This window comes from Chinchilla lanigera, unplaced genomic scaffold, assembly GCF_000276665.1.
Source record: "Chinchilla lanigera isolate Chin_1 unplaced genomic scaffold, ChiLan1.0 scaffold00177, whole genome shotgun sequence".
In the NCBI taxonomy this organism is placed as follows: Eukaryota; Metazoa; Chordata; class Mammalia; order Rodentia; family Chinchillidae; genus Chinchilla; species Chinchilla lanigera.
In genome coordinates, this window is record NW_004955578.1 from 164,887 (window position 1) to 178,050 (window position 13,164).

Here is a 13,164-nt window from a genome sequence, read left to right on the forward strand (position 1 = left end):
ATCATCCTTGGTTTGAATTTGACATTGTCTGCAAAAAGAATAGCTACTCCTGCTTTTTTCTGTGTTCCTGTTGCATGGAAGATTGTTTTACATCCTTTGATTTTCATTCTATAAGTTTCTTTTTGTGTTAAATTTGTTTCTTGTATACAATATATTGTTGAATCTTATTTCTTGATCCACTCTGCCAGTCTGTTTCTTTTGACTGGTGAGTTGAGACCATTTACATTGATGGTTATAACTGATATTTATTGGCTTATTTTGGTCATGGTATTTTCCTGCTGTTGGTTCCCTGCTTTTCCCTTCTGTTTAATTTCTTGCCCTGCCTGGTGGTTTCTTTCTGCTGTTTTTCTTGGAACTGTGGTCATTTTTACATCTGTCTAGTAAATCTTTTAGTACTCTTTGTAGCACTGGTTTGGTGTTCATAAATCTCTTCAGGTGTTCTTTGTTTGGAATGTATTTTTAAGCACTGGAAATTGTTTGATCCTTGTATATTGAGAAAGATCTGTTTCATATTTTTCTGCACCTGAGCATGGCGTGCTTACCTCATAGAGACAAAATGGAACACTGAGGGAAGTATTGCTTATGATGTTATTTCACAACTAGAATTGCAGTGTAAGAGAGAGGGAAAATGGTCAGAATTCTTATGTTCAGACTTTCTTTGCATTAAGAGATAAACCTTACTTGTGTTCAAAATGTAAATGCAAGTGACAAGCGTCCCAGATACCTCTGTCCCATAAGGCACAGCTGAGTGCATCTACTATTACTGAGCCTGAGGATCTCCTCACTTGCTCTCCAGACTCTAAGGGCAAGGCTTCAAATCCAACCATAATTGACATCTCTACTAGATATATTCATCCTTATCTGATTTTGTTCAACCTTCACAAGGACGGTATCCCTTACAAGAGGTATACAGAGAATTTGGCCCTGCCAGTGTCCATGTGTGGTTTTCTCTCAGTGACCTCAAACAGATCAAATAAGATCTAGGAAACTGTTCAGACAACCGTGATAAGTACTTTGAAGTCTTTAGGGGATTTACTCAGACCTATAAACTAGCATGCAAATACGTAATGTTACTCTTAAACCAAACATTGATTTCTCATGAAAAACAAGCAGCATTACAAGCTGTTATTACATTTAGAGGTGAATATCATAATGTTAATTTTAGAAGGCCAGAAAATAGGCAGCCATAAGAACCGCTGATTCCTACCAGAGCCTAAGCAGTCCCTACCCAAGATCCCTACTGGGCTACCAATCAGAAAAGATAATGAAATAGGAAACATCTTCAGACATGTGTTCTTGAAGGTTTAAGAAGGATGAGAACTAATCCCTTCCATTATTTTAAGTGGTCAACTATTCATCAGGAGAAAGATGAGAACCCCTCTGCCTTCTTAGGTCCTATACAAAAGGTATTGATAAAACATACATCCTGGCTCCTGATTTGGTAGAAGGACAGATTACTCTTAACGATAAGTTTATTACCTAGTTAATTTCAGATACTGTGTTAAGTTACAAAAGGTGACTTTTTCTCCATATAGCTCACTTGATACTTTAGTGAGAATTGCCTCCTGGGTATTTTATAATCAAGACCACAAGGAGGCCAAGGGGAGAAAACAAAGAGACTAAGAGAAAGTGGCTGCCTTGTTTGTGGCCTTAAAAGAAATAAACTCTAAGTCTGATCCTTGGGGCTCCAAGATGAGCTCAATTACTAAACTCACCTTCTACCCCTGTGGAAGCCAGGTCACCTTAAGAGGGACTGTGATAAAACCATCACAACCCCCTGAGCCATGCCCTGATTGCAAAGGTGGCCTCTAGAAGTCAGACTGTATCCTGAGACAGAGGCTCCAGAGATGAGGCCCATCTTACCAGGTGGTCCAACAGGACTGAAGGGTCCTGGAGCACTCTCTGCCTTCTCCCTCTGGCTGGACTGGAGAAGCCCTCAGTAATCATAACTACAGAGAGAAAAGAAACTAGCTTATTGGTGGACACTGGTTCGTGTCTCTCAATATTTTTTTTAACCTGGGCCTTCCTTCCAGTTGTCCTACTTCAATAAAAGTAGTTACTGGGAGGAAGTAACTCACTATTTCTCACAGCACTTAGGCTTTAACTGGGATGACTTTCATTTCTCTCATCCATTTTTTATGCCGGAAAGTCTAGTTCCCCACCACCACCCTTGGGGAGACATATTTTGCTTAAACATTGTAATATACATGAACCCAGGTCAGGTACACTACCTACTCACTCATGGAGACAGAAATAAATCATAAAGTATGGTAACTAAAGGCAGAATAGGAAAAACAAGGGCTTTCTTGGCACATATACATCTCAAAGGTTCCACTATTTTTCTTCACTGAAGACAATACCCTCTAAGACCTGAAGTTAAAAAAGGACCATTGCATCTAATAAACAACTTAAACTTACAAGGTTTACTTACACCCTGTAACACTCCAATATCAGGAATTCAAAAACCCAATAGAGAGTAGACATTGGTACAGGACCTTAAATTGGTAAAAGAAGCAGTAGTGCCAGTCCATCCAGTGGTACCTGATCAATGCTCTCTCCTTTCTCAGATCCTGGAAGATGCCAGTTGATTTTCAATGTTAGATTATTTATTTATTTATTTAATCATTTATTGTTTTTTTGAGACAGTGTTTCACTGTGAAACTCATGCTGGCCTTGAATTCACTTAATTGCCCAGGCTATCCTCACACTCACAGTGATTCTCCTACTTCAGTCACCTGAGAGCTGAGATTTAAGGTATGTGCCACCATATCCAACCTTCACTGTTAGATTTAAAAGATGCTTTCTTTTTTATTCCTTTACATACATATCCCCGTTTATTTTTGCCTTTGAAAATCACCATAATGAAGGCTCTCAACGAACTTGACCAGTGCTTCTTCAAGGGTTCAGAGACAATCTTCATTGTTTTAGACAACTGCTTTCCAATGACTTGGCATGTTTTGAATTTTTCCAAGTCACATTCCTGCAGTATATAGATAATATACTACTGTGTGCTCCCTCAGAAGAGTTCTCTAACCAAGGCACTCATGCTCTGCTGAATTTTCTAGCAGACAGAGGTTACAAGGTCTTTAGGTCTAAAGTGGAGCTTTGCAGATTTGAGGTAGAATACTTGGGCTTTATCATATCTAAGGAACCCAAAGGCTGGGGGAAGAGAGAATTAAATCAATACTTTCCTTTCCACAGCCCAAGGTCCTAGCACAGCTAAGAAGATTCCTAGGAATTACAGGATTTTTGTTGCTTTTGGATAGCAGGGTATGGTGAGCTTGTATTACCCCAAAGGGGCTTATACAAGAACGCTGAACAGCCAATACCCATATTTTAACTTGAGATCATGATTCCCAAAATATACTACATAACCTTAAACAAGTACTTCTAAGTGACCCAGCACTGAGCCTATTGACAAGACACTGTTTTAATCTATAAGTTGATGAAATGTGAGGCATGGCTTTGAGAGTGCTGGTGCAGGATTGAGGACCTACTCAACAGCCTGTAGGATATCTGAGTCATGAATTAGACATTGTAACAAAGGGATGGCCTATGTGCCTTAGAGTTGTGCCTGCCATATCTCTCCTAGCCCCAGAGGCATCCAAGCTGACTTTATGCATACACCTCACAGTGTGGAAAACTTTTTTCTTCCAAAGTAAGCCTATGGTTATCAGACAACTGACTTCTTAAATATCAGTCTCTACTTCTAGAAGGACAAATAACTAAAATAAAGACATGTTCTTCTTTAAATTCTGCTACCTTGCTGGGTGTGGTGACACACGCTTGTAACCCCAGCACTTGGGAGGCTGAGAGAGGAGGATCACTACAACTTCGAGGTCAGCCTGGGCTAAAAGTAAGTTCAATACTATGAAAGGGCAAGAAACTGCTCAACGGGAAGAAACAACTGGTATGAGGGAAAGGAGAAAAGAAAGAAAGAAGAAAGGGAAAAATATATATGTATTACACAGGATAGCTGGAACAATTATACTGCTGATTTCTACTGGTCTATTGAAAGGAACAGTTAGTGGTTAATTTTTTTTCTTCTTAATTTTTTTGACCAATTTTGCATGCTGATATCTGGTAATCTGAACAACTAATTTGAAGACAACAATATAAAATATAACAACCACTTTTGAATTCCTATCATCTTGTTTAGTGAATGTCTGCATTATTTCTAATGTTTTTTAAAATTATTTTTATTCTCTTTAAAAACTAAAAACTGAAATTCTACAGAATAAAAACTTTTTTTTAAACCAGTGTAAGTTCAAAGCTAGCCTGAACTGCATAGTGAAACCCTATCTCAACAAAGACAAAAAAAATTCTGCTACCTTTCTGCCAAAAAAGAAGGAAATTGAAGATAAAAGAAATGACTGTGAACAGGTAATTCTCTATATGTATGCAGCCAGAGAAGTTTTGTTAGACACATCTCTTACTGACTCAGATTTGACCCACTTCTGTGATGGAAGTTCCTTCATGGAAAATGGACAAGGAAGTCAGGGTATGCCATAGTGACTCTACATTAGACAGTTGAAAGTTCCTCACTTGCCCCTGGGATTATATCCCAGTTAGCAGAACTCATAGCACTGATAAGGGCTGTACAACTCAGTGAAGGATAGAAAGTCAGTATTTATACTGATTGAAAATATGCTTTCCTAGTGCTACATGTTCACATAGGACATGGAAAGAAAGAAATTATCTAACAGGCAGTTCATCCCCCATAAAATATCATAAAGAGATAGGTAAATTTTTATCATCTGTCTATATGCCCTTCAAAATGGTGATAATTCATCATAGAAGGCACAAAAAGGAGTTGACAAAGTATGTCAAAGTAATCAACTGGCTGACACAGCTGCAAGACAAACAGACAAAACCCAAACCAAAAAAAAAAAAAAAAAAGCTACACAAGAGTCTCTCTGATGTGGGAAGTGTCCCTTGATCATACTAGACCTAAATATTATCAGTCAAAAATCAAATGGGCTTTCTCTCTTGGGTGTCACTTGCTTTCCTCAGGATGGCTACAATCAGATGATGGTAAATTGTGTCTTCCTGGTCAGTGGAAAATTGTTAAGTTTTTACATCAAACCTTTCACTTGGAGAGAGACAATACCCACCAAATGGCCTCAAAGTTATTCATAAGAAAAGGGCTTCCTTAGACAATACAACAAATAGTTAAGACATGTGAGTTCTGCCAAAAGAACAATCCTCTTAACTGGGCCATGGCCCTTCTAAGCATAGAGAGACATGGTAAATACCCTAGAGAAGACTGTCACTTGATTTTACTCAGATTTCAAAGAGTAAGGTTCTCCAATACCTATTGGTCTGGGTAGCTACTTTCATAAACTGAGTTGAGGCCTTTCTTTGTCAAATGCATAAATCACAAGAGGTGATAAAGGTTGTGGTCTATAAATCACCCCAGATTTGGACTTCCTAAGAGCTTACAGGATGATAATGGGTCTTCTTTTAAAGCAACAGTCACATAGGATGTCTCTGAGGCACTGGGCATTCTCTATCACCTTCTGTGCATAGAGGTCACAATTAGTGAAAAAGGTAGAATAAATGAGACTCTAAAGAGACATCTTCACAAAATGCCTTAGGAAACCCACCTACAGTGCACTCACTATCTTTAGCTGTTATCAGCATAAGAAATACACTTCCAATTCTAGGACTCCATCCATTTAATAGGGATGCTTTTTCTCAGTAATGATTTCTCTTTAGTGGTGAAACATATGCCTTACCAAAAGGTGCCACCCCACTAGCTAAATTCCAATGGTACCCATTCATTTTGTGGAACCCATTTGTAGTCCTGGCTACATCATGTGGAGAGATGCATGCTTGGATTTTAATGGTTACAAGCCAAAAGTGTCAAACGTATTGATAAACTTGCAAACTTACCTGGTATGACATCGATGGTCTAGAAGTGTCCTTCACAGGTATGATCATCTGGTTTCTCTCTTTGTCCCTTCCCTAAGATTAGAGGATGTCCTGCAACACATCCAGGCCTTGGATAACTGTAAGCAATGGGCATTAAATTACACTTTGACTGGTCCCTCTCTCTCTTAAATAAAGAAGAAAAATTGAGGCAAATTATCCTCCAAAATTGGATGACATTGGACATCCTAACAGCAGCACAAAGGGGTGTTTGTGCAATTGTAAAAGCTGAACATTGTGCGTACATTGCTGATTCTTCTGCTAATATCTCAATGGCTGTTCAAGATATTAAATGACAGGTTAATGCCATGTTGAATTCTAAAGTTCTCTGGATCTTCTTCTCTTTGTGGGAGGCTATTACTGGCCTTTCTTTGTGGAAACATTTGTTGATTGTATTCATAATAGTCTTATTGGTCTTATTATTTGGCCCATGCACACTTAATTGTTTCTTTGGCCCTGTATCCTCCAGACTTAAAGCTATATGTCTACCCAAGGTAAGAATGCCTGTTTTCTCTCAAGGACTTCTAAATAGACCCTCTAGAGAATATCTCTGCTGATCACAACTATGACCCTGTTCAGCCAGAAGTAGCCAGAACAGTCATTCCCTTGCCTCCCCATGACAGATAGTCTTACTTCTTCAGAGGAGGAGATATTATAGACAGCTAAGTTAGGTAGAATATTGTAGGAAGTCATACTGGTCTAGGTCCTTGAGGGAGACAGTTCAGATAATGAATACACATTACAACTGTGGCTGGGGATGCATCCATTGAAGGTCAACCTCAAGATAAGGGTGGAATGATCAGGCCTACATACATTCCCAGGGGATATGGTAATTGGTATTATCTAGTCCCATATACTCTAGATAGACATCAGTCACCCTGGTGAGTGATGAGGACCCCCCTGATCCATCCCTTCCTAAAGAGGGTCTTTGGTTTAATCCACCTCCTTGGTTCCCCTGGATTCTTGTCATGATGCTTAGTCATCCTGGCACTCAGATGCCCATGAAGCCGTGGTTCAAGGGGACCTGGCTATTCACTGAGCTGATAGCAGTCCTTGGTGTCATCCATAGGGTGCTGGCTTTTCAGACATGCATAACACAGGAGTTATGGGGCTATGGAGAATTCTATTCAGATTTCAGTAGAAGGCCTAAGAGGTGAGGTAGTGGGCCCATGAGTGAGCAGTGTGAGAAGCTGTGAAAATAAGCCAAAAGTTCTGTGGGGACTCCAGGAAGTTGTAGAAACCAGTAATGAAGAATGTCTGAAGAAAGATGCAGGTAGTGAGCAGAGTATCCCTGAGATAGGCCAAAAGGACTGCAAGCAGCAGTGCTGTAGGGTCAGTATTGTTCAAGTTCCTTGGAATTCACATCTCACTGCAACTTGCCTGGAGTGCTGGTCATGGAACTATAGGATTCAATATTTTTCCTGCTGGGTTTGTGTCTTATTTTGGTCCTGTTCCTTTTTAACCCACTATTCCTCCCTTTAGGGATGGGAATGTTTCTTGTGTGCCATTGTATGTTGGCAGTGTTTAACTTTCTTTTTGAATTTTGCAGGGGCTGACTAAGACTTTGCTTTGAGTCTCAGTAGACTTTGGACTTGAACTTTTCAGCAATGCTGGAATTGTTATACATTTAGTGACTCTTAGAGGTGGACTAAATGCCTTTTGTGTTAAGAGATGTGTATGAGACTTTTGGAGGTCAGGGGCATATTGCTTTGGCTTATCCAGAATGTATCCCCAAATACTCATATGCTCAGAGGCAGAGATTTTGGGAGATGATTAAATCATTGGGGCACATACTCATTGGTATATTCATCCACTGGTCAGTTCAGAGACTGAATATACTGTTAGAAGGTGAGACCTGGAAAGTTGGGTCACTGAGGGCTTGACCTGGAAGGGTATATCTCTGCTACAGCTCTGCTTCCTGGATGTCATGACATGAGTACCTTACCTCCATGGCAGTGCCTTCCACCACACATTTCTTCCTTGGAGCCTGTCCACCATAGGCTGAAATTTCTGAAACTGTGAGGCAAAAAAACCTCTCTTCTTAAGTTGTTGGGTATTTTGTTTCAGTGATAAGAAAATGATTAAGATACCTCTTGTGCATAATTTCTTTCTGAGAGGAGATTTTAAAGAGCAAAAGAGCCTGGCTTAAAGAATAAGCTGTTGAAATAATAATAAAGGCACTGTTTTAATTTGTTTAAATATATTTAATCCATACAACCACCTTGCAAAAGAAATACTATTATTGGTACTCTCTTCTTATAGAAATTGAAACTGTGGTTCAAAAAAACCTGGATATCTCATTGAAGATCATACATACTAAGAAAGTAGCAGAGGTGCAACTTGAACCTAGCTCTCCCTCACCCTAGAGAATCCCATAATCCTACACATGCTCTCATGGAGCATGCTCCCACGCATCTCATTTGTCTCTGGACAAAATTGGAGAGTCTGGGAATGATTGAAAAAGGGGTTAAGAGGGGAGGACAGCGGAATAGACCCAAGGGCTTGGTGTTCAATAATAAGCTCAGGAAAGAGGCTGGAGCTTATATAACCTCATAGCCATGACAATTTACTTGTGGGATCCAATTCCCAGAACATTTGATCCAAAGGAATTCAGGTCACTGAATAAACTGAACTCCAGCACTTTGTAGCTATGGCCCATGGCCAAATCCTTCTTCCTGGTGCGATGAGTAGCTAAGAGGTCTTTACCCTCGTCCTATTTGCCACATCCCTGTCCTGGTGATCTTTGCCATCTGCACTTATGTGAACACAAGCGCCAAGGTACTCATTTATTTTTGCGATATCCAGGAACCACCTGAAATTGATCCCCTCTCCTAATCTTTCATAATGATGAGTACATCAGGTGACCATGAACCCTGCTCTTTGTAGATTGTTCTCCTTTTTTTTCTGTATTAGTCCATCCTCTTATCCTAATTACAAACTGTTTTTTCCTTACATCTACTTGCTCTTTCTTTCTTTAGTAATAGAACCCCTAAATCTGAGTTGAGCTCAAGGCTGTCTTTAGTAAAAACTATATTTCTGTGGCTCCCCAGTAGTTAGAGGTGATTCTGAGGCTGTGAGTAAATGAGATTTCAGGGAAAGTGACTGAGGTTAAGGTCTGTTCTCCTTGTCAAATCTTAGAAGCAAAGAGGAAAGGAAAGAAGGAATACTGAGCTGGGCCCTTGTGGGGAGAAGACTCAGCAGGAAAATAAAGAAATGGGTTTCTGTGTAGTTCTGAATGACCCAAAGCTTGGTCCCGCACTATTATCAGTCTCCTTCCAACATGTCATTAGGGAGTGTTCTAATCCAATCCTTATGAGAAGTGGAAATTTGGACACATAAATAGACACCAGAAGTGTGTACACACAATAAGGAGACCAGGTAAAGACAATGAAAAAGCAGCCATCTGCAAAGTAAGGTGAAAGGTCTTAGAAAAAAATAACTTGCTGACAATTTGATCTTGGACTTCTCATCTCCAAGACTGTGAGAAAATACATTTCTGTTATTAGCAACACAAACAGACCTAGATATGACCCTAGTGCACTAATAAGTTTCCCAAAGCTTGTGTCTTCCAGGAACCTCAGCATATAAATTTAATTGAAAGTGGGTCTTTGCAAATGTAATTCATTCAGATGAGGGCATAGTGCCACTGAGAAATACACACAAGAAAGAGAGTATTGTTTCAAGATATAGATGCACAGAGAAAACACGATGAGATCATGGAGACAAGAATCAGAATGATATTTTCATAAACAAAGGAACCCCAGGATTGCTGCCGCTACCTGAATGCAGGAGGAGCAAAGACAGATTCTCCTCTAGAGCCTTCACAGAGGGTGTGTTGGCTTGGGGCTTATTTTGTAAGGGAACAATATAATACAGGGAACATGTTTTAGAAGATTATTTACAATAGTCACCCAAAGAATGATATACAAGAGAGTGCAGGAAATCTGTCCACACACTAAGACCAAGGAATTCATCTGAGGGCCTGGATCCCACAGAAATGTCCTTCACGAGTCCAGCTGAGGACCTAGAGCCCATAACAATGTCCCCCCATGGATCTAACTGGAGGCCCAGAGCCCATGACAACATCTCATGCAGGCCTGTTTCATGGATCTGACCTGTGAAGGTCCAAAGGTCAGTGATGAAATCCAGGAAGGCTGTGCCAGCAGGATAAAGGATCTGTGCTAGCAGGCTGAGGGATCTACACTGGAGCCAGGAAGTGACACTCAAAAGTAAGAACCAGAGCTCCCCCAGCAGGTACCACAGCCTTTCTCAGCAACAGTGAAGTCTCGAGCTTCTCTGATGATCAAGATGGCCGAGTTCCCAATAGAAAAGTCAATGCAGCAAGCTTCTCCCGGAGACCGGCAGTGCATCATCTTCCCCTCTGGAGCCAGAAAACAATGCTCAAAGTGAGGACCAGAGCTCCCCCAAAGTGAACCAAGCCATTCTCAGTGCCAGTGAGGTCCTAACCCCCTAGAAGATGAAAACAGCCAAGTTCATCAGGAAAGCCAGCATGACAAGCTCCTCCAAAAGAACCAACAGCTCCTTATAGCTTCTACCAGCTCCCAACAGCCTCTCTCAGCTCTCAACAGCCTTTTTAGTTCCCAAAAGCCTCTTTCTTCTTCTCCAGGTCTGCCTCTTATGCTGCTGGCAATAGTCCTCAGGTGGGCCTCACACACCCAGCACAACACTTACTCATTCAGCTGGGGGTTATAAGTCAAAAGACTACCAGTTGTCAATCCATAGGGTATGGCTGTTCTGACACCTTGATCTTGAACTTCCATCTCCCATAACTCTAGGATAATGAATTTATATTGCATTCAAGTCACCCAGTTAAGGGGATTTTGTTATGGCAGCCCTATAAAACTAACATGGAAATTTATAGGGCCAGAACTGAAATGAGTAAGTCACACAAGAGGGATTCCATTGAGTATGGAGTGGGTTGGGCTCCATGAGAAGGTCTGGACTTGGGTGTTCTTGGCTATCTTCATCTTGGACCTAGGCTGACTCTTCATAGGAAATGTAAAAATTATGGCGCAGTGGTAGAACGCTGACCTGTACGCATGAAGCCCGTGGGTTCCATCCCCAGCATGGCATTAGAGAAGCCCTCTGGAATTATAAATCGTCTTGTGCTCTCATTGTTTCTTTCCTGAGTCTAAGTACCCACACCTTCACTTTATTACTATTCTCTGCTATAGTCCTCCTTCATTTTTTTGAGATGGAACTGTGAAATCTTATGTCAATCATTTCTTTTATTTTCATTTCATTTATACATTTGAGTGTAGTGAGTGGTGGATTGATCTGAAAATAATCAAGTAACAGTGACTTAAAGAAGATGATTTAATTCTCTTACTCATTCTATATGTCCAGAGATTGTTGCTTCAAGGTTATTACAGTGCTCTCCAAAGACAAAAACAAAACAACACAAAAACTAAAAATGATACAGAATTTCAAAACAAGATGATAATCAACAATGGTTGTTGTATCACTTACTGTTATCTTCAAAGTAGTTGCTCAGACTACCAGATATAGGTATGCAAGACTGATCAAACCATTAAACATTATCTGTTCCTTTCAATAAACCAATAGAAATTAGTAGTTCAATTATCTTAGCTATCTTGTGTATATATACATATATTTATTTTCCTTTCCTTCTTTCTTTCTTTTCTCCTTTCCTTCATCCCAGTTGTTCTTTCCTATTGAGCAGTTTCTTTCCCTTTCACAATATCTGTTGTACCTTTCAGATTTTGTTTACTCTTTTAGCTTCTTATCCTAGGGAGACAATATTCCATCTCTGTTTTACAAAGTGATGCAGTTTTCACTGTAGAGATTTTCCATTTCCTTGGTTAGGTTAATTCCTAAGCATTTGATTTTTGGGGCACTTTTGAATAATTAAATTTTATATTTATTTTTAGAATTTTACTGTATTAGTACATGTTTGCAGCACATGGAATTTACATTCATCTTAGGGGACAGGTACATATACATAACACATCTCAATCCTTTTAAAAACCCCTTTCCTTCTGCACTCATCTCCCTCCCTTTTTTTCTAAATTCCCTTTCCCCATTATTATTATTATTGTTATTTTTCACTCATGTTTATGACATGTAATGTTTATATTCCTTGTGGGTATTTGGTACATCTACATGACACATCCTAAAGCTTTTCATTTCCTACCCTCTTCCTTCTCTCCTCTCCCTCAGACCCCTGGACTTCCCATTTGAAAAGATCTACCTCCCCATTTCCTGCCATCAGTCCTTTATTTTAGTCTTTTTCCTACTTTGCCCAACTCACATAGGGATATCATATGGTATTTAAGGCTGTGTGTCTGATTTATTTCACTTAACTACATTTTCCAAGTACATTTATTTTCCTATAAATGTCTTGAATTTTTCTTTCTTTAGAGCCAAGTAGTATTCCATTGTGTATAGATACCACATTTTCTTTATCCATTCATGTGCTCATGGACATATAGGCTTCTTCCAGGATTTAGCTACTTTTCATCGTGCTGCTTTAGATGATGATATGCATGTAACATTGTAATAAATACTTTTAGCTCTTTTGGGAAAATATCTAGACGGAGAATAGCGAAGTCAAATGGAATTTCTAATTTTAGCTCTTTGAGAAATCTCCATACTGGTTTCCATAATGCTGTACTGATTTATATTCTCACCAATAATATATAGGAGGGTTTCTTCTTCCTTGCAGCAAAGCCAGCATTTGTTATTATTTGATGATTGCTATTCTTCCTAGTGTAAGATATAATCTTATAATCTTTGTAATGTTTTAATTTGCATTTCTTTTTTGTTGATGTTGTTTGTTTGTGTTTTGAGACAGGGTCTTGCTATGCAGTTTAGGCTGACCTTGAACTCACTATGTAGCCCAGGCTGGCCTCGAACTCATGGCAATCCTCCTGCCTCAACCTCCCAAGTGCTGGGATTACAGGCATGCACCACCATTGCATTTCTTTAATGGCCAGAGATTTTGACTTGTTTTTCATATATTGTTGGCCATGTGTACTTCTTCTAAGAAGTGTTTATTCATTTCCCTTGGTCATTTCTTGATTTTTTTTTAATTTTTTTGTGTTCTTTACCTATTCTAGATATTAGTCCTCTGTCTAAGGAATGTCTGGCAAAATTTTTTTGATTCTGTAGTTTGTGTCTTTGCTGTATTTCTTTCACTGTGCAGATGTTTTTTTAATTTGATATAATCCCATTTATTGATTCTTGCTATTA